The 26,089-nt window shown below is 43.9% G+C and overlaps 1 protein-coding gene across 1 annotated transcript in view; it reads left to right on the plus strand.

Annotated features, from left to right (window-relative positions):
- The first annotated feature begins 3,764 nt into the window (after positions 1–3,764).
- EBI3 (Epstein-Barr virus induced 3) overlaps positions 3,765–26,089 on the plus strand; it is a 139,635-nt gene continuing 117,310 nt past the window's right edge. Inside the window, exon 1 of the mRNA XM_073684130.1 lies at positions 3,765–3,874. The gene's annotated coding sequence lies outside the window, so the exon portion shown is untranslated. The remainder of the gene's footprint in view (positions 3,875–26,089) is intronic.

Here is a 26,089-nt window from a genome sequence, read left to right on the forward strand (position 1 = left end):
CCAGACGGAATCCAGAGTAACTCTGCTGCCTCATTATAGTGAATGGATCCATTGGGGGTTTCATCTGTCTCGTTACTTGGAGATTTAGAAGGAAACCACAAAGAAAATGCTGAGCATAAGAGCGCCGGATACATCTGATCCAAAATGTTGTGTAAAATGTTGCTAAGAAAAGCTTCAACTCAATCCTCAAAAAAAAAACCTACTCAGGTCCGTCACCCGTTATCGGAAATAGAGGGGCATTCCACGTTACTGGTAGTACAAAGGCTCTGGAAAAGCACCATGGCTCCTCGTTCCCCAAAAGAAATTCAGCAAATTCTGCCCTCTCAAATCCAAATTCCCCCCTCCCTTCTGAGCCCCAGTGTGTCTAAGGCTATGTGCCCACGATGCAGAAATGCTCTGGATTTTTCCTGAGCGTTTCTGCATCTCCCCTGGCAGAAAAAACGCATGCGGATTGTACATGCGTTTTTCCTGCCAGGGACATGCGGATGTGAAGCGTTCTTCACATGCATTTCCGCATGTGGGTTGACAAGCGCTTTCCAAGCGATTTTAGCATCACTTGGAAAGTGCTTGTCAACTTGGTCACACTATATAAATCCATGCAACCGGCATGGATTTATACAGTGTGACCGTAAAGAATGTTTAAAAATAAAAAAATAAATCTATACTTACCTTCCGATGGCCCCTGGTGTCTTGCTTCCCTCCGTTCTCCCTTGCCGGCAGATCGCGGTACACTGAAGGACCTGCCGACGTCAGCGTCGTGTGACCCATCACATGACTATGACATCAGCGCAGGTCCTCCAGTCCATCACGAGCTGCCGGCAAGCGAAGACAAGGAGACCGGGGGCTGTCAGAAGGTAAATATAATATGTATTTTTTATTTTATTCTTTTTTTCACAGTTTCTATGGTACCCGGGTCCGGAGGAGAGTCTCCTGTCCTCCACACCCGGGTACCATCCGCACATTGGAACGCATGGAATGCGCATCTACATATACAGTGATGCGGAATCCATGCGTTCCAATGCAAGTCAATGGCGGCGAAAACGCAGCACTTCCGCAAAATAATTGGTAGTGCTGCATTTTTTTCCGCAATGATAATCCGCAGCGGAAATTTCCGCAGCATGTGCACAGCACATGCGGATTATCATTGGGGAACATGGCAGGCCTTCTACCATGCGTTTTTTAAGCGTTCCTGCAGCGCTTTTGCCGCTGCGGAAACGCTTAAAAAACGCATCGTGGGTACACAGCCTAAACCACATTTATAGTCCACATGTTTGGCATTTCTGTAGCGATGAGAGCCTGCCTAATATACGGGTGTATGTCTCCAGAAGCATGAGCTGGGCACTATGTACAGGCACTACAACATACTGGTCACCACAATGGCAGTTTGCAGTTTTCACGCAGCAACATCCACTACTGCTTGTTTCTGGAAAACACCCATGGAGTCAAATTCATCTTGACACCTGTAGATAAATTCCCAAAGGGCTATAATTTCCAAAATGGGGTCACTTGATGGAGGATTCTGCTCTTCTAGCATTGCAGTCCTCAAGACCCACCAACAGATCATGTTTTCAGGATTTCCTTAGTATTGTACAGGTGATGGAATTATTACCTGTGCAATACTAAGGAAATCCTGAAACCATGATCTGTTGGTGAGTCTTGAAGACTGGAGTTGAGAACTACTGACTTAGTGACTCTGTATATGGAGTCCGCAAACTATTCTTGGAAAATCTGCGCTCCAGGAGACAAATGGCGCTCATTCCCTCCGAGTCTCGCTGTGTGGCTAAGCAGTACTGTACAGCCACATATGGAGTATTTCTATATTCAGAAGAAATTGGGGGACAAATTTTGGTTCCATCTTTACTCATTTCCCAGTGTGAAAATGTAAAATCTAAGACTAAAACAAAATTTTGGTGGTAAAAATATAATTATTTCTTTTCACTGCCCAATGGTATAAAATGCTGTGACACACCTGTGGTGTCAACATGATCACTACATCCCTAGATGAATTCATTGAGAGGTGTAGCTTGTAAAATGGGGGATTCAGCTGTTCTGGTGCCTCAGGGACTCTACCAATGTGACATGGCACCCTCAAACCAGTCTAGCAAAATCTAAACTCCAATATGGCGCTTCTTCCCTTCTGAGCTTTGCACTGTGCCGCAAAAGTAGTTTTCGACCACATATGGGGTATCTGCGTACTCAGGAGAAATTGCACAACAAATTTTGGTGTCCATTTTCTCCTGCTATCCTTGTGAAAATGAAAGGATTTGGGACTAAAACAAACTTTTTGTGTAAAAAAAAAAAATGTTTTTCATTTTCACAGATTAACGTTGTAAAATTCTGTGAAGCGCCTGTGGGTTCCAGGTGCTCACCACATCTAGATAAAATCCTTGAGTGGTCTAGTTTCCAAAATGGGGTCACTTGTGGGGGGTTTCCACTCTTTAGGCACCTCAGCGGTTTTCCAAATGTGACATGACACCCAGAGACCATTCCATCAAAATCTGCATTCCAAAATGTCACTCCTTCCTTTCAGAGCCCTGCCATGCACCCAAACAGTAGTTTTCACCCACATATGGGGTATCTGTGTACTCAGGAGAAATTGCACAACAAATTTTGGGGTCCACTTTCTCCTGTTACCCTTGTGAAAATGCAAAATTTGTGGCTAAAAAACAATTTTGTGGAAAAATTAGATTTCTTTATTTTCACGGCTCAATGTTATAAACTTCTGTGAAGCACCAGGGGGTTTAAGGTACTCACCACACATCTAGATAAGTTCCCTGAGGGGTTTGGTTTCCAAAATGGTGTCACTTGTGGGGGGTTTCCACTGTTTAGACACATCAGGGGCTCTCCAAACACGACATGGCGTCCGCTAATTATTCAAAAGTCAAATTGCGCTCCTTCCCTTCCAAGCCCTGTCCTGCACCCAAACAGTAGTTTTCCTCCATATATGGGGTATCGATGTGCTCAGGAGAAATTGCACAACTAATTTTGGGGTCCATTTTCTCCTGTTATCCTTGTGAAAATTAAAGGATTTGGGGCTAAAACAAACTTTTTATGTAAAAAAAAATGTTTATTTTTTCCTTCCACATTCCATTAATTCCTGTGAAGCACCTGAAGGGTTAATAAACTTGAATGTGGTTTTGAGCACCTTGAAGGGTTCAGTTTTTATAATGGTGTCTTTTGGGGTATTTTCGGTCATATAGACCCCTCAAAATCACTTGAAATATGATGTGGTCCCTAAAAAAAATGGTTTTGTAAATTTTGTTGTAAAAATGAAAAATTGATGGTCAACTTCTAACTTCCTAACAAAAAAAATATATATTTCAAAAATTGTCTTGATGTAAAGTAGACATGTGGGAAATGTTATTTATTAACTATTTTGTATGACATAACTCTCTGATTTAGGGGCATAAAAATTAAAAGTTTGAAAATTGCGAAAGTTTTTACATTTTCGCCAAAATTCCGATTTTTTCACAAATAAATGTAAGTCATATCAAAGAAATTTTACACTATCATGAAGTACAATATGTCACGAAAAAACATTCTCAAAATCAGTGGGATCCGTTGAAGCGTTCCAGAGTTATTACCAAATAAGGTGACACTGGTCAGAATTAAAAAAATTGGCCTGGTCAGGAAGGTGGCTTCGGGGTGAAAGGGTTAAGCTATATTCAGTGGATTATTAATACTGGAACAGTTTTACTGACTTGATTCATCATATCAACGGTCTATGCTACCTTGTGAATTCCAAATAACGGAGGTAATACCTCCTGTACTTCAACGGCTCCCAGTATATCATAGCAGTTGGACTTCTAATTTATGGTGCAGGAACTTCTATATTAACCTCGCTAAATACTGAATAAAATCTTTGCTGCAGAAAGTAAGTAAACAACATCAATGTTTTCTGCTAGACTTTGATTTAATAATTAAAATGGGAGATACAGCACAGTCATTTACCCTACATAGAGGCTGATATTGATTTATCCTCATATAACTTGCGTTCCGTTCTTTCTAAGTGGTTTGAGCTCAGTTGGGCTCAACGGAACGCTGAGAAAGGTTATTATAAGAACATTGGGGATTTCTCTATCGCTCGTTATCCTTGTATATATCACTAGACTGTTGTCCTGGAAGGTTAATTAACACAGTATATAGAAAGCTGCTAACACGAACTCTGAGTTTTAATTACATAAATATTCAAAATGTGTTCAAAGAATTAAAAGATTTAACTCCAGCGCTATTAGCATAATCTGATTAATTTAAGTATAGAGGCTGCTTTGTAGACTATTTGAATTTATAGAATATTATAAAGACTTTGTGGATTTACATTATTTTTTACTTTTGTTAAGATGTACAATACAAAGTTATATTGTGGTACCGTGTTAGCCAGAAAAATCGATGTAAATACTTGTATGCCAAAAATGACAAAAGTATTCTTGGGGTGATACCTTTATTGGCTAACCAGAAAAAAAATATATATATATGCAAGCTTTCAGAGCACAGAGGCTCCTTCTTCAGGCAAGATTACAAATGAATTCATAAGACAAAAGGCACAGCATTTGAGAGATGTTACAACAAGACATTTGTTCATGAGATGTAAGTTGTGATGCCAACAGGGTACCTCTTGTGGTCACATACAACCCCCACATGAACATCCTAAGGAAAATTGGTGCTGATCTCCAACCCATATTCCACAGAGACCACAAACTGAAAGAATTATTCCCAGAACTACCACTTCTCTCCTACAAACAGCCCCCTAACTTAAGGAATCTCCTTGTCAGAAGTGTCCTCTCATCACCATCAGTGATGGGTACATTCCCATGTAAAAACAAAAAATGAAAAACTTGTACCCACATATTACCATCAAATACAGTCTGCATACCTAACACAAATCAGGACTACAAAATCATGGATGTCTTTTCATGTACATCCTCCAATGTGGTGTACATGATACAATGTACAAAGTGCCCAGAAGGAGTTTATATTGGAGAAACTATGCAAAGGCTGCAAACCAGAATGAATTTACACAGACACACAATTAAGAATGAACTGGATACACCTGTGGGAAAACATTTCTCTGGCCGGGGACACTGTATGAAAGATCTAAAAGTTTTAATACTAAAAGGTCACTTCAAGGGCAACAGAGGAAGAAAAATTTGGGAATTCAAATTGATAAGGATGTTCAATTCACTGACAACAGGACTAAATATAACACCTGGGTTTATGACTCACTACATGGACACAATTCACACCTCCAGATAATGAAACATTCCCAAGGCCTCTCATTTTGCAACAAAAAAAAACTAATTTTCTCTCCCTAACTTATCTGTAGGAGGCATCACAACTTACACCTCATGAACAAATGTCTTGTTGTAACATCTCTCAAATGCTGTACCTTTTGTCTTATGAATTCATTTGTAATCCTGCCTGAAGAAGGAGCCTCTGTGCTCTGAAAGCTTGCATATATATATATATTTTCTGGTTAGCCAATAAAGGTATCACCCCAAGAATACTTTTGTCATTTTTGGCATACAAGTATTTACATCAATTACTTTTGTTAACGCACTTAACTCTGGTATATTGCTTTGAATCTCTTTTTTTTAATATAAATACTGGACTGTTTCTGTTTGATTCTGCACACACGCTTCTAGTCTTATATTAGAACTACCTATTAAACCCGTTCTAAGCCCGGGTGGCATTTTTATTGGTATATGGTCTCCTATGCTGGTATGTGCTGCCCCCCTCCTGGTATTTGTGCTGCCCCCATCCTGTCCCCACCATCCTATCCTGGTATGCATGACACCCCTCATCCCCATCCTGGTATGCATGGCACCCCTCACCCCTATCCTGGTATGCATGGCACCCCTCACCCCCAATCCTAGTATGCATGGCACCCCTCACCCCCCAATCCTGGTATGCATGGCACCCCTCATCCCCCAATCCTGGTATGCATGGCACCCCTCACCCCCAATCCTGGTAAGCATGGCCCCCTCATCCCAATCCTGGTATGTGTGGTACTCCTCATCCCTATCCAGATATGTGTGGTCCTCCTCATCCCTATCCTGGTATGCATGGTAGCCCATCCCTCATCCCTATCCTGGTATGCATGGCACCCCGCACCCTCAATCCCGGTATGCATGGCACCCCGCACCCCCAATCTCAGTATGCATTGCACCCCTCACCCCCAATCCCGGTATGCATGGCAACCCTCACCCCAAATCCCGGTATGCATGGCACCCCTCACCCCCAATCCCGGTATGCATGGCACCCCTCATCCCCAATCCCGGTATGCATGGCACCCCACATCCCCATTACCGGTATGCATGGCACCCCTCATCCCCAATCCCGGTATGCATGGCACCCCTCATCCCCAATCCCGGTATGCATGGCTCCCTCATCCCCAATCCTGCTATGCATGGCTCCCTCATCCCCAATCCTGGTATGCATGGCTCCCTCATCCCCAATCCTGCTATGCATGGCACCCCTCATCCCCAATCCTGGTATGCATGGCACCCCTCATCCCCAATCCTGGTATGCATGGTTCCCTCATCCCCAATCCTGGTATGCATAGCTCTCTCATCCCCAATCCTGGTATACATGGTACCCCTCATCCCCAATCCTGGTATACATGGTACCCCTCATCCCCAATCCTGGTACACATTGTACCCCTCATCCCCTCCTGGTATGCATGGCACTCCTCATCCCTATCCTGGTATACATGGTACCCCTCATCCCTATCCTGGTATGTATGGTACCCCTCATCCTGGTATGCATGGCACCCCTCATCCTTGTATGCATGTCACCCCATCCCTCATCCTAGTATACATGGCACCCCATCCCTCATCCTGGTATGCATGGTGCCCTGCATTCCTATCCTGGTATGTATGGTACCCCTCATCCCTATTCTGGTATGCATGGTACCCCTCACCCCCCAATTCTGGTATGCATGGTCCCCTCACCCCCCAATCCTGGTATGCATGGCACCCCGTCATCCCCCAATCCTGGTATGCATGGCCCCCTCACCCCCCCAATCCTGGTATGCATGGTCCCCTCACCCCCCAATCCTAGTATGCATGGTACCCCTCATCCTGGTATGCATTGTCCCCTCACCCCCCAATCCTGGTATGCATGGCTCCCTCATCCTGGTATGCATGGTCCCCTCACCCCCCAATCCTGGTATGCATTGTACCCCTCATCCTGGTATGCATGGTCCCCCCAGATCCCTATCCTGGTATGCATGGTCCCCTCACCCCCCAATCCTGGCATGTGTGGTACTCCTCATCCCACAATCCTGGTATGTGTGGCCCCCTCATCCCTTTCATGCTGTATACACATACAAAAAAATAAACACTTATACTCACCTTTCTTCCCTGTGTTCCAGTGCTGCAGTGTCCTGTTCTGCCGGAGGCCGGGGGAGGAGTGCGGCGCCGGAGCACTGCGCTGTCCGGCGCCATTTTGCTGAAGACACGCTACAAATGTGTCTTCAGTAAAATGGCGCCAGATAGCGCTGTGTGCATGCGCCGATCCGACGCCTCACTCCTGCCCCGGTCTCCGGCGAAGAGAGGCACCGCGGCAACGCTCCTCCAGCTCACGTAAGTATCTAAGTATGGCGCCGGAGATCGCCGTATGCATTCAGTGTCTACGCATACTGCGATCTCCGGCGCCATACACTCCTCTTAACTGTAACGGCTGGATGTGTGCTTCTGTCTGGAGCCAGACTGCGCGTCTATAAAGGCTTCATACAGAGACATGCATCCCTGGTTATATTATAGATTCTTTATGCTACAAATATACAATCTAGTTACTCTGCTTTTAATTTGGCATCGCAAAAACACAAAGATAAATCAACTCGACGTATAGGAACAGGAACCTCCAGTAAAATTTTGCTCTGATAAAAAAGTGGTCTATCTAGAGAGGATTCAGATTCTGGTTTAGTAAATCAACCTTGTAAATTTGATATCAAGTTCCATCAGATGGAGTCTCTGGAAGACAATCCCATAATCACCGGTTTCAAACGTAGAAAAAAGAGGAAAGAACCAGAATCTAGGAAAGGTTCTGACAAGAGAGCAGCATGTTTAACCCCTTTACCCCCGAAGGTGGTTTGCACGTTAATGACCAGGCCAATTTTTACAATTATGAACACTGTCACTTTATGAGGTAATAACTTTGGAACGCTTCAACAGACCCCCCTGATTATAAGATTCTTTTTTCGTGACATATTGTATTTCATGACAGTGCTAAAATTTCTTCGATATGCGTTACTTTGTGAAAAAATCTGAAATTTGGCAAAAATTTTAACATTTTGCAATTTTCAAACTTTGAATTTTCATGCCCTTAAACCAGAGAGATATTTCACATAAAATAGTTAATAAATAACATTTCCCACATGTCTACTTTACATCAGCACAATTTTGGAACCAAAATTTTTTTCGGTTAGGAAGTTATAAGGGTTAACAGTTGAACAGCGATTTCTAATTTTTCCAACAAATTTTACAAAACCATTTTTTTAGGGACCACTTCACATCTGGAGTGACTTTGAGGGGCCTTTATGACAGAAAATACCCAAAGGTGACACCATTCTAAAAACTGTACCCCTCAAGGTGCTTTGCTCAAAACCACATTCAAGAAGTTTATTAACCCTTCAAGTGCTTCACAGGAATTTTTGGAATGTGGAAGAAAACAATGAACATTTAACTTTTTTTCACAAAAATGTTACTTTAGACCCAAATTTTTTTATTTTCGCACGGTAACAGGAAAAAATGGACCCCAAAATTTGTTGTGCAATTTCTCCTGAGCACGCCGATACCCCATATGTTGGGGAAAACCACTGTTTGGGCACGCGGCAGGGCTTGGAAGGGAAGGAGCGCCATTTGACTTTTTGATTGTAAAATTTGCTTGAATATAATTAGCGGACATTGAGCCGTAAAAATACAATTTTCACATTTTTCCAACAAAAATGTTTTTCAGCCCCCAATTTTGCATTTTCTTAAGGGTAACAGGAGAAATTGCACCATACCATTTGTTGTGCTATTTCTCCTGAGTACGCCAATACCCCATATGTGGAGAAAATACACTGTTTGGGTGCACGGCAGGGTTCAGAAGGGAAGGAACACTATGTGACTTTTTGAATACAAAATTGGCTGGAATCGAAAGCGGACGCCATGTCGCATTTGGAGAGCCTCTAATGCGCCTCAACAGTGGAAGCCCCTCCACAAGTGACTCCATTTTGGAAACTAGACCCCTCAAGGATTTTATCAAGGGGTATAGTGAACATTTTGAACCCAGAGGTACGACACAGAATTTGATAACATTAGGTCAACATATTGAATAAGTTCTCATTAGTCTTGAGCGCAAGTGCTCGCTACTTGAGTTTGCATCGGGTACTCGGGTATGCACCATGTATTGCGGGTGCGCGAGTGACATACTCGAGTCCCCGTCCCGCATGTTTCACGGTTGTTAGACACTCAAAAAAAACATGCGGGGATCGCTTTTGCATGGAAGGCAATCCCCGCATGGTTATTTTGGCTGTATAACAACAGCGAAACATATGGGGCGGAGACTCCAGCATGTCACTCAAGCACCCGCGATACCACTTGTGCTCAACACTAGTCGCCATATCATCATCATTTTTTTTCTTTACTTTTGAAAAAATCCCAACCGCAACACAACACTAAACCCAACACTATTACAACCCCAACCCTAATACAACCCCAACACAACCCTAACACTAGCACGACCCTAACACAACCCTAACCCTAGCACAACCCTAACACAATCCTAACCTTAGCACAACCCTTACCCTAACACAACCCTAAACCTAGCACAACCCTAACCCTAGCACAACCCTAGCCCAAGCACAATCGTAACACAACCTTAACCCTAGAGTTTATTTTTTATGCCGTTCCTCGTGCGGTATAAGTGATTAGACGACTTTATTCTTCGGTTCGGTGCAATTACAACGATGCCAAATTCATCTCGGGTTTTTATGTATGGCAGCTGTAACACACTAAAAGATGCTTTTTTTTTTTGCAAAGACTAGTTTTTGCAATAATTTTCCATATTTCGGCCGACAGAGTCATCTAAGGGCTTGTTTTTTGCGGAACAAGTTGACATTTTTATTGGTACCATTTTTGGGCAAATTACATTTTTTGGTCGCTTTCTATTCCGATTTTTGGGAGGCAGAATAAACAAAAACCAACAATTCAGGAATTGCTTTTTTTATGTGCCGTGTGGTAAAATTTATAAGGCAGTTTTATTCTTCGGGTCTGTACTTTTACAATGATGCTACATTTATATAGTTTTTTTTATGTTTTGGCGCTTTTACACAATAAAAACTATTTTATAGAAAAAATATTTTTTTTTGCTACGCTTTATTCTGAGAGCTATAACTTTTTTATTTTTCAGCTGATGGAGCTGTATGGCAGCTTTTTTTTTGCGAGAAAAGATGACATTTTCAGGAGTAGTATTTTTATTTACATTAGTCATTTGATCGTGTTTTATTCCATTTTTTATTTGGCTGTATGATGATAAAGCATTGCTTTTTGCTTAGTTTTTTATTTATAATTTACCGTGTTCAATAAAGGGGTTAACTAGTGGGACATTTTTATAGGTCAGGTCTTTCTGGACGCGGCGATACCAAATATGTGTACTTTTATTGTTTTGTTTGTTTTTTTTTACTAATATTTATATATATGTACAGTATATTTTTATTTTTTGGGGATTATTTTTTCTTTTTTTTTAAATATTTTTTTAAAAATTTTTTTCACTTTATGACACTTTCTTTCACTTTTATACTTTGTCCCTGATCACTTGTATAGCATATGGATGCAGCAGCATCCTTATGCTATGTAGGCTGTCAGCTCTGCACTGGCACAAGTTAGATAGATTGTGCACAGTGCATGCTCTATCTAACTTCCTGATGCCTGGTGACCCGGATGTTGTCACCATGGCAACGATCGGGACCCTGCGCACAAAGCGCGGGTTCTCCGATCCAAGGTAAGAGGGGCGCTCTTACCTCTGCCTACTCCCGCAATGCTGCTACCAACTTCGATTGCAGCATTTCGGGGGTTAATGTGCCAGGAGCGGTGCAGGACCGCCCCTGGCGCATAATACCAGGTGTCAGTTGTTAGAATCAGCTGACACCTGGCGGCGATTGCGCCCGCACAGCCTCTTTGCGGGCACGATCACCGGGGCGTAATAATACATACCTGGTCAATAAGGCCCAGGGCGCAGGTACGTATTATTTAATTATTAAAACAATGCAACAGTTCAAATCACCCCCCTTTTGTTCATTAAAAAAAGAAAACAGAAAATGCACAGATTTGGTATTACTGTACTGGTAACAGTTTGATTTATCAAAATCTGAAATAAATTAACCTGATTGGTAAACGACGTAGCAAGAAAAAAATCGAAGCTCCAAAGTTACGTTTTTTTGGTTGCCGCTGCAATAAAATATCATAAGAGGTGATCAAAACATTGCATCTACCCCAAAATGGAATCAATAAAGATGTCAGCTCAGCGCGCAAAATATAAGTCCTTAATACAGTCCCATATCTCCAAAACTGAAAATGTTACAGGTCTCGGAATATTGCGGTTTTTGGGTTTTTTTTTTTACAAATTTCTGAATTTTTTTCACTACTTAAATAAAAAAAAATTGCATAATCATACTGACCTGGGGAATCATATTGCCAGGTCAGTTTTACTGTATATTGAACATGGTAAATAAAAACCCCAAAAAACAGTTGAGGAATTGCACTTTTTTTTCAATTTCAACGCACTTGGAATAATCTTCCCGCTTCTCAGTGCATCATATAATAAAATAAATGGTATCATTCAAAAGTACAACTCGTCCCGCAAAAAAATAGCTTTTATGTGGCTATATGGACAGAAAAATAAAAAAGTTATGACTCTTGGAAGTAGGGAAATAATGAAAGCAAAAAAAATAAAGAATGGCCGGTCATGAAGGGGTTAATTGGGATTGCTACCACTATTTAACATTTGATGAAGACATACATGTTAATGGGAACCTATTACATGGATTATGACTTCAGAATCCCTGCAGCAGGTTGCAAATCATGAGACAGGCATTTCGAACATGTTATTGTAACACTATATGCCCCAACAGATTGCAGAAAATTTTATAAGCTTTGTTGCTGCCTGTGGAAATTACCTGGGCCGGCTCCAGGTTTTCATGGGCCCCGGGCGAAAGAGTCTCAGTGGGCCCCTTTAACACATACCACGATTCATGATTCATGATGCACAGATGCGGCAGAGAAATATATATATAGTACAATGCCAAAGATTTCACTCACTTCTTACATTATATGAGTGATATCTATTGTAAATTCTACAATATCTCAGAAAATGGTGAATCCTCGCAGCGCACAGTGCAGACCGGACAGTATAGTCCTCCATACAGTATTATGAGCACCTCCATACAGTATTATGGGCCCCATATATTGCTCCATACAGAATAATGGACCCCATATATTGCTCCATTCAGAATAATGGACCCCATATATTGCTCCATACCGAATAATGGACCCCGTATAATGCTCCATACAGAATAATGGGCCCCATATAATGCTCCATACAAAATAATGGACCTCATATAATGCTCCATACAGAATAATGGACCCCATGTAATGCTCCATACACAATAATGGACCCCATGTAATGCTCCGTACAGAGTAATGGGCCCCATATATTGCTCCATTCAGAATAATGGACCCCATGTAATGCTCCTTACAGAGTAATGGGCCCCATATATTGCTCCATACAAAATAATGGGCCCCATATATTGTTCCAAACAGAATAATGGGCCCAGTTTAATGCTCCATACAGAATAATGGGCCCCATATCATGCTCCATACAGAATAATCGGCCCCATATATTACTCCATACAGAATAATGGGCCCCATATATTGCTCCATACAGAATACTGGCCCCATATAAAGTTGTGCTCAAAAGTTTACGTACCCCGGCAGAATTTTTCCTTTCTTGGCCTTGTTTCAAAGAATATGAATGATAACAAAAAAACTTTTTCTCCACTCATGGTTATTGGTTGGGTGAAGCCATTTATTGTCAAACTACTGTGTTTTCGCTTTTTAAATCTTAATGACAACCAAAAACATCCAAATGACCCTGATCATAAGTTCACATACCCTGGTGATTTTGGCCTGATAACATGCACAGAATTTGACATAAATGGGTTTGAATGGCTACTAAAGGTAACATCCTCACCTGTGACCTGTTTGCTTGTAATCAGTGTGTGTGAATATAAGCTGAGTGAGTTTCTGGGATCCAGACTGCCTCTTGCATCTTTCATCCAGTCACTGATGTTTCTGGATTGTGAGTCATGGAGAAAGCAAAAGAATTGTCAACAGATCTACGGGAAAAGGTAGTTGAACTGTATAACACAGGAAATGGATTAAAAAAATATCCAAGGAATTGATAATATCAGTCAGCAGCGTTCAAACTGTGATTAACAAATGGAAAATCAGGGGCTCTGTAAAAACCAAACCAAGGTCAGGTAGACCAACAAAAATTTCGACCACAACTGCCAGGAAAATTGTTCGGGATGCAAAGAAAAACCCATCAACTGAAATTCAGGACTCTCTGAAAACTAGCAGTGTGGCTGTTTAAGATGCACAATAAGGAGGCACTTGAAGAAAAATGGGTTGCATTGTCGAGTCGCCAGAAGAAAGCCATTAGTGCACAAATGCCACAAAGTATCTTACCTACAATACGCCAAACAGCACAGAGACAAGCCTCAAAACTTCTGGAACAAGGTAATTTGGAGTGATGAGACCAAAATTTTACTTTTTGGCCACAACCATATATGTTACATTTGGAGAGAGGTCAACAAGGCCTACGATGAAAGGAACACCATTCCTACTGTAAAGCATGGAGGTGGATCGCTGATGTTTTGGGGATGTGTGAGCTACAAAGGCACAGGAAACTTGGTAAAAGTTGAAGGAAAGATGAATGCAGCACGGTATCAGCAAATACTGGAGACAAATTTGCATTCATCAGCCCGGAAGCTGCGCATGGGACGTACTTGGACATTCCAACATGACATCGATCCAAAACACAAGGCCTAGTCATTGGCTACAGCAGAACAAAGTGAAGGTTCTGGAGTGGCCATCACAGTCTCCTGACCTCAATATCATTGAGCCGTTCCGGGGAGTTCTCAAGCACGCAGTTCATGCTAGACAGCCCAGGAAATTACAGGAACTGGAGGCTTTTTGCCAAGAAGAATGGGCAGCTTTACCATTTGAGAAACTAAAGAACCACATCCACAACTACCACAAAAGACTTCAAGCTGTCATTGATGTTAGAGGGGGCAATACACGGTATTAAGAACTAGGGAATGCAAACTTTTGAGCAGGGTCATTTGGATGTTTTTGGTTGTCATTCAGATTTAAAAAGAGAAAACACAGTAATTTGATAATAAATGGCTTCACCCAACCAATAAAAATGAGTGTAGAAAAAGTTTTTTTGTTATCATTCATATTCTCTGAAACAAGGCCAAGAAAGGAAAAATTCTGCCGGGGTTTGTAAACTTTTGAGCACAACTGTAGATATTCCATGAAGGATGGCCCCATATAGATGTTCCATGAAGGATGGGCTCCATATAAATGCTCCCTACATAATGGGCCTATATAATGCCCCATGTCTCCATACATAAAAAAAATTAAAAAATCAAATACTCACCTCACCTCACCTCTCCTCTCCTGCTGCTCTGCTCCAGACTCCTCAGCGTCGCCGTCTTCCCGCTCTCTGCTGCACTCTAACTGCTCATCAGAGGGTGCGGTGGAAAGATGTCATCGCGCCCTCTGACTTGAGACATCGCAGTCAGAAGATGCGGAAGACACTGGAGCTGCGGAGGAACGGGAGAGGTAAGTATTGTGCTGGGGCCCTGCCTGAGCAAGCGCTGGCACCAGACTTCTCAGCTCACATTGCGCACTGGGGTGCCCGACGGCGAGTGGGCCCTCCGCCTGCTCAGGGCCCGGCACTTGCCCGGGTGCGCCAGGTGTTGACGCCGGCCCTGCCTGGTTCCAATAAAGTAGGAGCTTGATAGAACCAGGAACAGTTTAAACTTCACAAACTGTAATCACACCCACCAATGCTGACAGGGGTGGGGGAGGAAAGCATCTCTGCACTGAGATTGTGTGCACTTGGCTTCTGCATTGTCAGTGTGGGTGTGTGCTTTCATCCCACTTTCATGTCAGCATCAGCTACCCTCACCTCAGTGATCCTGTGTGCTGTGAGCAGCTGCTGTAGATGGGAAACAGAGATGACAGCATGCTCACACTAACATCATGTGTGGTTTCTGCTCCTGCAGTGTCAGTGCAGACTAGTTATAGGTCATTTGCGACCTATCCAGCACAAAAAGCTGGCTCCTTCTGTGAATGATGGGAACCGATACCCCAGTAAAAGCCACTTGCAATTTCTGAATAGCTCTCCGAAGGGGTAAAATTACAATGTTCAGCCGCTGTAGCGACTGAAACCCCATTCACCCAACATGAAAAATGCTCTGTCACTGGCCAGGTTTCAACTGCATTAGAATGCAGTGATTCTATCTTAATGATGTGTTCAGTAGAGATGAGCGGTGTTCGACTAGAACTGTTCGCCAATCTCAAATTCGAGCTGTTTTGGGCGGTGTTCGAGTTGTTCGACGAACCCGAACGATTTGCAAAAAATTCGGCTGTTCGAGGTTATGTTCGATAACTGTTCGTGCACCAAAAGCGTGTCCTGCATGTCTGGCGCTATTTAGAGCACCAATCATGCAGGGATTGTCTGCCACTCACTGTAATGCCACAGCCATGGTGGTTGTGGCATTACAGTGATTGCCCAAATCGATGGGAACAGTGCCAACAGTGAAACATGAAAAGCCGGCAATTCATCAGCGGCATACACCGGTACCCGACAATTTAGAACCGAAAGAATAGAGCTTCACACATAGATTAGATAGATATAAACATGTCAGCCACATATATACGAAGTACAGTGAAAGTGCTGCTTACTGTACTTGTCATTTAGCGTAAAGGATTTATCAAAAAAAATAATAGTGTTTTCATGCACCGTCTCTTTAAAAAAGCCGGCCGGCAATTCAGCAGCGGTACCCGACAATTTATAACAGACAGAATAGAGCTTCACACATAGATTAGATAGATAGAAACATGTCAGCCACATATATACGAAGTACAGTGACAGTGTTGCTTACTGTACTTGTCATTTAGCGTAAAGGATTTATCAAAAAAAATAATAGTGTTTTCATGCACCGTCTCTTTAAAAAAGCCGGCCGGCAATTCAGCAGCGGTACCCGACAATTTATAACAGACAGAATAGAGCTTCACACATAGATTAGATAGATAGAAACATGTCAGTCACATATATATGAAGTACAGTGATAGTGTTGGTTACTGAACTTGTCATTTAGTATTAAAATAAAGGATTTATTATTAAAAAAATTGGCGTGGGATTCCCCTTAATTTTAGGCTCTAGCGGAGGTTAAGCAGACGGCTGGGGCAGATGTTTGAAGCCTGGGAAGGGGGTAATACCCACGGAGCTTCCCAGGCTACTAATATCAGCCCCCAGCTGAATACATAGCCTTTACTAGCTATTAAAATGGGGGACCCCCCAAAAAAAATGACGTGGGGTCCCCCCTAATTTAATAGCTAGCAAAGGCTAGGCAGACAGCTGGGGGCTGATATTAATAGCCCAGGAAGGGAGCCATGAATATTGGCCCCCTCCCAGGCTAGAAACACCAGCCGTCAGCCGCCCCAGAAATGGCGCATTCATAGGATGCGCCAATTCTGGCACTTAGCCTCGCTCTTCCACGCTGCCCTGGTGCGGTGGCAGGGGGTAATAGGGTTGGGGTTGATGTCAGCTTATAATGCCAGCTGACATCAAGCCCAGGTTAGTAATGGAGAGGCGTCTATAAGACACCCCCATTACTAACCCCATAGTCAAAGTTAAAAAAAACACAAACACCCAGAATAAAGTCCTTTAATTGAAATAAAGACACAATCCTTTATTGTTCTAAATTAAACCATACTTACCGTCACGCCCATTCCAGCTGAAGCCAACGATCTCCTGCAATAAAAGAAAAATAATAAAGCAACCTCATCCTTACCTTTCCATGGTTCCCACGACAGCTTCAGCTCTGCTACATCGAGATGACAGGCTGGACCGCAGCAGAACGCTGCCATCCAGCCTCTCATCCCGCAGACACTGAGAAGCGCAGGCTTGCTTGCGCTGCTCAGCGTCTCTCTGTGACGACATCCAGATGAGCCGAGTTCATGTCCAATGAACTCGGCTCACCTCATGCACGTCACTGACAGCGTGGGAAAATTCTCACGCTGAAGCGGTGAGTGCAGGAGAATTCTCCCACGCTGTCAGTGACGTGCATAAGGTGAGCTCATGTCCAATAAACTCAGCTCACCTCCTGCACGTCACTGACAGCGTGGGAGAATTCTCCTGCACTCAGCGCTTCAGCGTGAGAATTCTCCCACGCTGAAGCGCTGAGTGCAGGAGAATTTTCCCACGCTGTCAGTGACGTGCATAAGGTGAGCTCATGTCCAATGAACTCAGCTCACCTCCTGCACGTCACTGACAGCGTGGGAGAATTCTCTTGCACTCAGCGCTTCAGTGTGAGAATTCTCCCACGCTGAAGCGCTGAGTGCAGGAGAATTTTCCCACGCTGTCAGTGACGTGCATGAGGTGAGCCGAGTTCATTGGACATTAACTCTGCTCATCTGGATGCCCTCACAGAGAGACACTGTGGAGCGCAAGCAAGCCTGCGCTTCTCAGTGTCTGCGGGATGACAGGCTGGATGGCAGCGTTCTCCTGCGCTCCAGTCTGTCATCTCGATGTAGCAGAGCTGAAGCTGTCATGGGAACCATGGAAAGGTAAGGATGATGGTGCTTTATTATTTTTCTTTTATTTCAGGAGATCATTGGCTTCAGCTGGAATGGGTGTGATGGTAAGTATGGTTTAATTTAGAACAATAAAGAATTGTGTGTTTATTTCAATTAAAGGACTTTTTTCTGGGTGTTGTGTTTTTTTTAAATACTTTACTAGAAATTCATGGTGGTCATGTCTAATATTGGCGTGACCCCATGAATTTCGGGCTTAGGGCCAGCTGATAATGCCAAGCTGCCCTAACCCCTTTATTACCCAGTGAGCCACCGCATCAGGGCCCTGGATGAGTTGGGTACAGCGCCAGAAGATGGCGCTTCTATGAACGCGCCATTTTCCGGGGTGGCTGCGGACTGCAATTTGCAGCGGGGGTGGCCCAGAAAGCTTGGGCCTCCCTGCGCTGCGGATTCCAGCCCCCAGCTGCCTAGTTGTACCTGGCTGGACACAAAAACAGGGCGAAGCCCCACGTCAATTTTCTTTAAATTATTTCATGAAATAAGAAAAAAAGGGCTTCCCTATATTGTTGTGTCCGGCCAGGTACAAATAGGCAGCTGGTGGTTGGGGGCAGCCCGTTCCTGCCTGCTGTACCTGGCTGGACACAAATATAGTGCGAAGCCCCACGTCAATTTTTTTTAAATTATTTCATGAATTTCCTGAAATAATTTAAAAAAATTGAAGTGGGGCTTCGCACTATATTTGTGTCCAGCCAGGTACAGCAGGCAGGAACGGGCTGCCCCCATCCACCAGCTGCCTATTTGTACCTGGCCGGACACAACAATATAGGGAAGCCCTTTTTTTCTTAATTATTTCATGAATTTCATGAAATAATTAAAAAAAATTGAAGTGGGGCTTCGCACTATATTTGTGTCCAGCCAGGTACAGCAGGCAGGAACGGGCTGCCCCCATCCACCAGCTGCCTATTTGTACCTGGCCGGACACAACAATATAGGGAAGCCCTTTTTTTCTTAATTATTTCATGAATTTCATGAAATAATTAAAAAAAAAGTACGTGGGGCTTCGCCCTATTTTTGTGTCCAGCCAGGTACAACTAGGCAGCTGGGGGCTGGAATCTGCAGCGCAGGGAGGCCCAAGCTTTCTGGGCCCCCCCCCCGCTACAAATTGCAGTCCGCAGCCACCCCGGAAAATGGCGCGTTCATAGAAGCGCCATCTTCTGGCGCTGTACCCAACTCATCCAGGGCCCTGGTGCGGTGGCTCACTGGGTAATAAAGGGGTTAGGGCCAGCTTGGTATTATCAGCTGGCCCCAAGCCCAAAATTCATGGGGTCACGCCAGTATTAGACATGACCGCCATGAATTTCTAGTAAAGTATTTAAAAAATACACAACACCCAGAATAAAGTCCTTTAATTGAAATAAAGACACAATTCTTTATTGTTCTAAATTAAACCATACTTACCATCACACCCATTCCAGCTGAAGCCAACGATCTCCTGCAATAAAAGAAAAATAATAAACCAACCTCATCCTTACCTTTCCATGGTTCCCACGACAGCTTCAGCTCTGCTACATCGAGATGACTGGCTGGACCGCAGCAGAACGCTGCCATCCAGTCTGTCATCCCGCAGACACTGAGAAGCGCAGGCATGCTTGCGCTCCTCACCGTCTCGCTGTGACGGCATCCAGATGAGCCGAGGTCATGTCCAATGAACTCGGCTCACCTCATGCACGTCACTGACAGCGTGGGAAAATTCTCACGCTGAAGTGCTGAGTGCAGGAGAATTCTCCCACGCTGTCAGTGATGTGCATGAGGTGAGCTCATGTCCAATGAACTCAGCTCACCTCCTGCACGTCACTGACAGCGTGGGAAAATTCTCCTGCAATCAGCGCTTCAGCGTGAGAATTTTCCCACGCTGTCAGTGACGTGCATGAGGTGAGCCGAGTTCATTGGACATGAACTCGGCTCATCTGGATGTCGTCACAGAGAGACGCTGAGCAGCGCAAGCAAGCCTGCGCTTCTCAGTGTCTGCGGGATGACAGGCTGGATGGCAGCGTTCTGCTGCGGTCCAGCCTGTCATCTCGATGTAGCAGAGCTGAAGCTGTCGTGGGAACCTTGGAAAGGTAAGGATGAGGTTGCTTTATTATTTTTCTTTTATTGCAGGAGATCGTTGGCTTCAGCTGGAATGGGTGTGATGGTAAGTAGAGTTTAATTTAGAACAATAAAGGATTGTGTCTTTATTTCAATTAAAGGACTTTATTCTGGGTGTTTGTGTTTTTTTTAACTTTGACTATGGGGTTAGTAATGGGGGTGTCTTATAGACGCCTCTCCATTACTAACCTGGGCTTGATGTCAGCTGGCATTATAAGCTGACATCAACCCCAACCCTATTACCCCCTGCCACCGCACCAGGGCAGCGTGGAAGAGCGAGGCTAAGTGCCAGAATTGGCGCATCCTATGAATGCGCCATTTCTGGGGCGGCTGACGGCTGGTGTTTCTAGCCTGGGAGGGGGCCAATATTCATGGCTCCCTTCCTGGGCTATTAATATCAGCCCCCAGCTGTCTGCCTAGCCTTTGCTAGCTATTAAATTAGGGGGGACCCCACGTCATTTTTTTTGGGGGGTCCCCCATTTTAATAGCTAGTAAAGGCTATGTATTCAGCTGGGGGCTGATATTAGTAGCCTGGGAAGCTCCGTGGGTATTACCCCCTTCCCAGGCTTCAAACATCTGCCCCAGCCGTCTGCTTAACCTCCGCTAGAGCCTAAAATTAAGGGGAACCCCACGCCAATTTTTTTAATAATAAATCCTTTATTTTAATACTAAATGACAAGTACAGTAACCAACACTATCACTGTACTTCATATATATGTGACTGACATGTTTCTATCTATCTAATCTATGTGTGATGCTCTATCTTTCTGTTCTAAATTGTCGGGTACCGCTGCTGAATTGCCGGCCGGCTTTTTTAAAGAGACAGTGCATGAAAACACTATTATTTTTTTAAATAAATCCTTTACACTAAATGACAAGTACAGAAAGCAACACTATCACTGTACTTATTATATATGTGACTGACATGTTTCTATCTATCTAATCTATGTGTGAAGCTCTATTCTTTCTGTTCTAAATTGTCGGGTACAGATGCTGAATTGCCGGCCGGCTTTTTTAAAGAGACGGTGCATGAAAACACTATTATTTTTTTAAATAAATCCTTTACACTAAATGACAAGTGCAGTAACCAACACTGTCACTGTGCTTCTTATATGTGTGACTGACATGTTTCTATCTATCTAATCTATGTGTGATGCTCTATTCCTTCTTGTCTAAATTGTCGGGTACCGGTGTATGCCGCTGCTGAATTTGCCGGCCGGCTTTTTTAAAGAGAGTGTCTTCTGAGCAGTTTGTCAGCTTTTGGACACCTTTGCAGGTGTTTTCTATGTGTTTCTATGTGTTTTTGTTTGCCTGCCATTGGTTTTAACGGTGTTCGACGGTGTTCTAAGGTGTTCGACGAACAGTTCGACGAACAGTTCCTCGAACATCCCGGTGTTCGACGAACCGAACCGAACCCGAACACTATGGGGGTGGCTCAACACTAGTGTTCAGTTGCTGGTGAACACATATTTAGGAGGCATTCATTAGGGATCCAAAAGAGCCGTTTCTGTGCCAAATGATCCAAATCAGACCAGGGCAAATTGCACATCTGGCCCTCTAGCTGTTCTAGTCCGGGCCGCGGACTGAAACAGCCGAAGAGGCTGTACGGGCCCTAACATACCTTCCCCGACTGTCCATCTGCCACTGCCCTCTGTCACCGTTATCAGCATCTTCGGGATTCAGACAGCGGTGAATACATTGGAGGAGGAGGGACTGCTGCTTCCACCAATCAGTGTGTAAGACAGCTGATGAGATGAAGTCATTTCATCGCGTCAGTTGTGCACTGGGGAGAGTCAGTGCACCAGAGACAGGAGCAGAGCGCCGGGTGAAAGGGCATTTTTTTCATGTGTATGGGATGTTTGTATGTACATAGAAGGCTATGTGGGGCTCATACTGTATATAGAAGGCTATGTGGTGCTGATGCTGTATATATGGAGGCTATGTGAGGAAAATACTGTATATGGGAGGCTATATGGGGCTCATTCTGTATATGAGAGGCTATGTGGGGATCATGCTATATATGGGAAACTATGTGGGGTTCATGCTTTTTATAGTGAGGCTATGTGGAGCTCATTCTGTATATGGGAGGCTTTATGGAGCTCACGCTCTGCGTAGGAAAGCTATGTGGGGCTCATGCTGTATATGACAGGCTATGTGGGGTTCATGCTGTATATAGGAGGCTGCGTGGGGCTCATGCTATATATACAAGTCTATGTAGGGCTCATGCTGTATATTGGAGGCTATGTGGGGGCTCATGCTGTATATAGGTAGGCTATGTGGGGACTGTTACAGTATGTAGGGGGCTGTGTGTGGGCTCATACGGTACATTGGAAGGCTGTGTATGGACTCATATGGTATATAGGGAGATGTCATCATACCTAATTCAGCTCAATATTAAGTGATACAATTAATATTAATATAAAATAAATATAATTAATATGTTAATATTAATATTGAGCAGAATTTATTTCTGGCTATTGGTTCGGCCAGGGCCGGCTCCAGGTTTTTGTGGGCCCTGGGCGAAAGAGTCTCAGTGGGCCCCTTTAACACATACCACGATTCATGATGCACAGATACCGCAGAGAAATATACAGTATATATGTATATATATATAAATATATATGTACACTACCGTTCAAAAGTTTGGGGTCATTTAGAAATTTCATTATTTTTGAAAGAAAAGCACTTTTTTTAATTAAGCTAATATTAAATGAATCAGAAATACACTGTATACATTGTTAATGTGGTAAATGACTATTCTAGCTGCAAACGTCTTGTTTTTATTGCAATATCTACATAGGTCTATAGAGGCCCATTTCCAACAACCACCACTCCAGTGTTTTAATGGTACATTGTGTTTGCTAACTGTGTAAGAAGGCTAATGAATGTTTAGAAAACCCTAGAAAACCCTTGCACAAGTATGTTAGCCCAGCTGAAAACAGTTTGGCTGATATGAGAAGCTATAAAATTGACCTTCCTTTGAGCTAGTTGAGAATCTGGAGCATTACATTTGTTTGTTCTATGAAAGTCTCAAAATTTCCAGAAAAAGAGAACTTTCATGTGAAACTCGACAGTCTATTCTTGTTCTTAGAAATGAAGGCTATTCCATGCGAGAAATTGCCAAGAAACTGAAGATTTCCTACAACGGTGTAAAATACTCCCTTCAGAGGAGAGCACAAACAGGCTCTAACCAGAGTAGAAAGAGAAGTGGGAGGCCCCGCTGCACAACTGAGCAACAAGACAAGTACATTATTGTCTCTAGTTTGAGAAATTGACTCCTCACAGCTCCTCAACTGGCAGCTTCATTAAATAGTACACGCAAAATGCCAGTGTCAACATCTACAGTGAAGAGGCGACTCCGGGATGCTGGCCTTCAGGGCAAAGTGGCAAAGAAAAATCCACATCTGAGACTGGCTAATAAAAGGAAAAGTTTAATATGGGCAAAAGAACACAGACATTGGACAGAGGAAGATTGGAAAAAAGAATTATGGACAGACGAATCAAAGTTTGAGGTGTTTGGATCACACAGAAGAATATTTGTGAGACTCAGAACAACTGAAAAGATGTTGGAAGAGTGCCTGATGCCATCTGTCAAGCATGGTGGAGGTAATGTGATGGCCTGGGGTTGCTTTGGTGCTGGTAAAGTGGGAGATTTGTACAAGGTAAATGGGATTTTGAATAAGGAAGGCTATCACTCCATTTTGCAATGCCATGCCATACCCAGTGGACAGCGCTTGATTAGAGTCAATTTCATCCTACAACAGGACAATGACCCAAAGCACACCTCCAACTTATGCATGAACTATTTAGGGAAGAAGGCTGCTGGTATTCTATCTGTAATGGAGTGGCCAGCGTAGTCACCAGATCTCAATCCCATTGAGCTGTTGTGGGAGCAGCTTGACTGTATGGTACGCAAAAAGTGCCCATCAAGCCAATCCAACTTGTGGGAGGGGCTTCAGGAAGCATGGGGTGAAATTTCTCAAGATTACCTCAGCAAATTAACAGCTAGAATGCCAAAGGTCTGCAATGCTGTAATTGCTGCAAAGGGAGCATTCTTTGTCGAAAGCAAAGTTTGAAGGAGAAAATTATTCTTTAAAAAAAAAATCATTATTTCTAACCTTGTCAATGTCTGGACTATATTTTCTATTCATTTTGCAACTCATTTGATAAATAAAAGTATGAGTTTTCATGGAAAACACAAAATTGTCTGGGTGACCCCCAAACTTTTGAACGGTAGTGTATATAGTACAATGCCAAAGATTTCACTTCTTACATTACATGAGCAATATCTATTGTAAATTCTACAAAAGTTCAGAAACCGGTGAATCCTCGCAGTGCACAGTGCAGCCTGGACAATATAGTCCTCCATACAGTATTATGGGCACCACATAGTCCTCCATACAGTATTATTGGCCCCATATAATGCTCCATACAGAATAATGACCCCACATAGTCCTTAATACAGTATTATGGGACCCATATATTGCTCCATACAGAATAATGGACCCCATATAATGCTCCATACAGGATACTGGCCCCCATATAACACTCCATAGAGGATACTGGCCCCCATATAACGCTCCATAGAGGATACTGGCCCCCTTATAACGCTCCATACATGATACTGGCTCCCATATAACGCTCCATACAGAATACTGGCCCCCATATAACGCTCCATACAGAATACTGGCCCCCACATAATGCACCATGCAGGATGTCACTTTCCCCCATATAATGCTCCATGCAGGATGTCACCTTTCCCCCCCATATAATGCCCCATGCAGGATGTCACTCCCCCCCAGGCCCCATTTAATGCCCCATGCAGGATGTCACCTCTCCCCCCCATATAATGCCCCATGCAGGATGTTACCCCCCCATATGATGCCCCATGCAGGATGTCACCTCTCCCCCCCATATAATGCCCCATGCAGGATGTCGCGTCTCTCCCCCATATAATGCCCCATGCAGGATGTCACCCCCCACCCCCATATAATGCCCCATGCAGGATGTCACCTCTCCCCCTCATATAATGCCCCATGCAGGATATCATCCCTTCTCCCCCCATATAATGCCCCATGCAGGATGTCACCCTCCCATATAATGCCCCATGCAAGATGTCACCTCTCCCCCCCATATAATGCCCCATGCAGGATGTCACCCCCCCCCATATAATGCCCCATGCAGGATGTCATCACCCCCCCTTTCCCTATATAATGCCCCATGCCTCCATACATATAAAAAAAAAATCAAATACTCACCTCACTTCTCACCTGCTGCCACTGCTCTGGGCTCCAGCGTCACCGGCATCTTCCCGCTCTGCGTTGTGACGGCTTAGGAGAGAGCGCGGTGTAAAGACGTCACCGCACCCTCTAACCTGAGACGACACAGTGCAGCAGCCGCGAAAGAGACAGGACCTGCTGTGGAGGCACGGGGAGAGGTAAGTATTGTGCCGCCGGCTGCTGGGGCAAGCGGAGGGGGCGCAAGCGCTGGCACCGGCACCGCACTGCACCGATCACGGGTCCCATAGCACGCCGGGGTGCCCGACGGTGAGTGGACCCCTCGCCTGCTCAGGGCCCGGGAAGCTTGCCCTGGTGCGCCGTGTGCTGACACCGGCCCTGGGTTCGGTCCTCCACAACAGTTATGGTCTCTCATGTAGCCCCTTGGGAAAATTAAGTGCCCACCCCTGATCCCGATCATCAAAAAGAGCTGAATTGCCCATCACTAGTGTGGGTGTGCAGGGATAAGTATTCAATTCAGGCAGTGCTCCAAAGTGAATGCTGTCACTCACTCTAAGAGGAAATGCTGAAGATGCTGATTGAGTGTGCACAACAGTACACTGAGCCCTTAGCCACGTTAAGGATGCACTAAGGGGCACTCATTCCCATTTACAAATGTCATAAAACGTTTTTTGTTTTTTTTTGTGAAACCAACAAAACTAGTGAAATCAACACTACATGTATGCTTTTTATAGGGGCTAAGTCCCCTATATGATTGTATTAGTGGTTTAATTTGAGTTTTGAGGGTGACAGACTCCCAATAATGGCTCGCTCACATTGCCGTCGATTCTT

This window comes from Phyllobates terribilis, unplaced genomic scaffold (genome assembly GCF_046119375.1).
Source record: "Phyllobates terribilis strain yellow unplaced genomic scaffold, ASM4611937v1 Scaffold_5__5_contigs__length_657084704, whole genome shotgun sequence".
NCBI lineage: Eukaryota > Metazoa > Chordata > Amphibia > Anura > Dendrobatidae > Phyllobates > Phyllobates terribilis.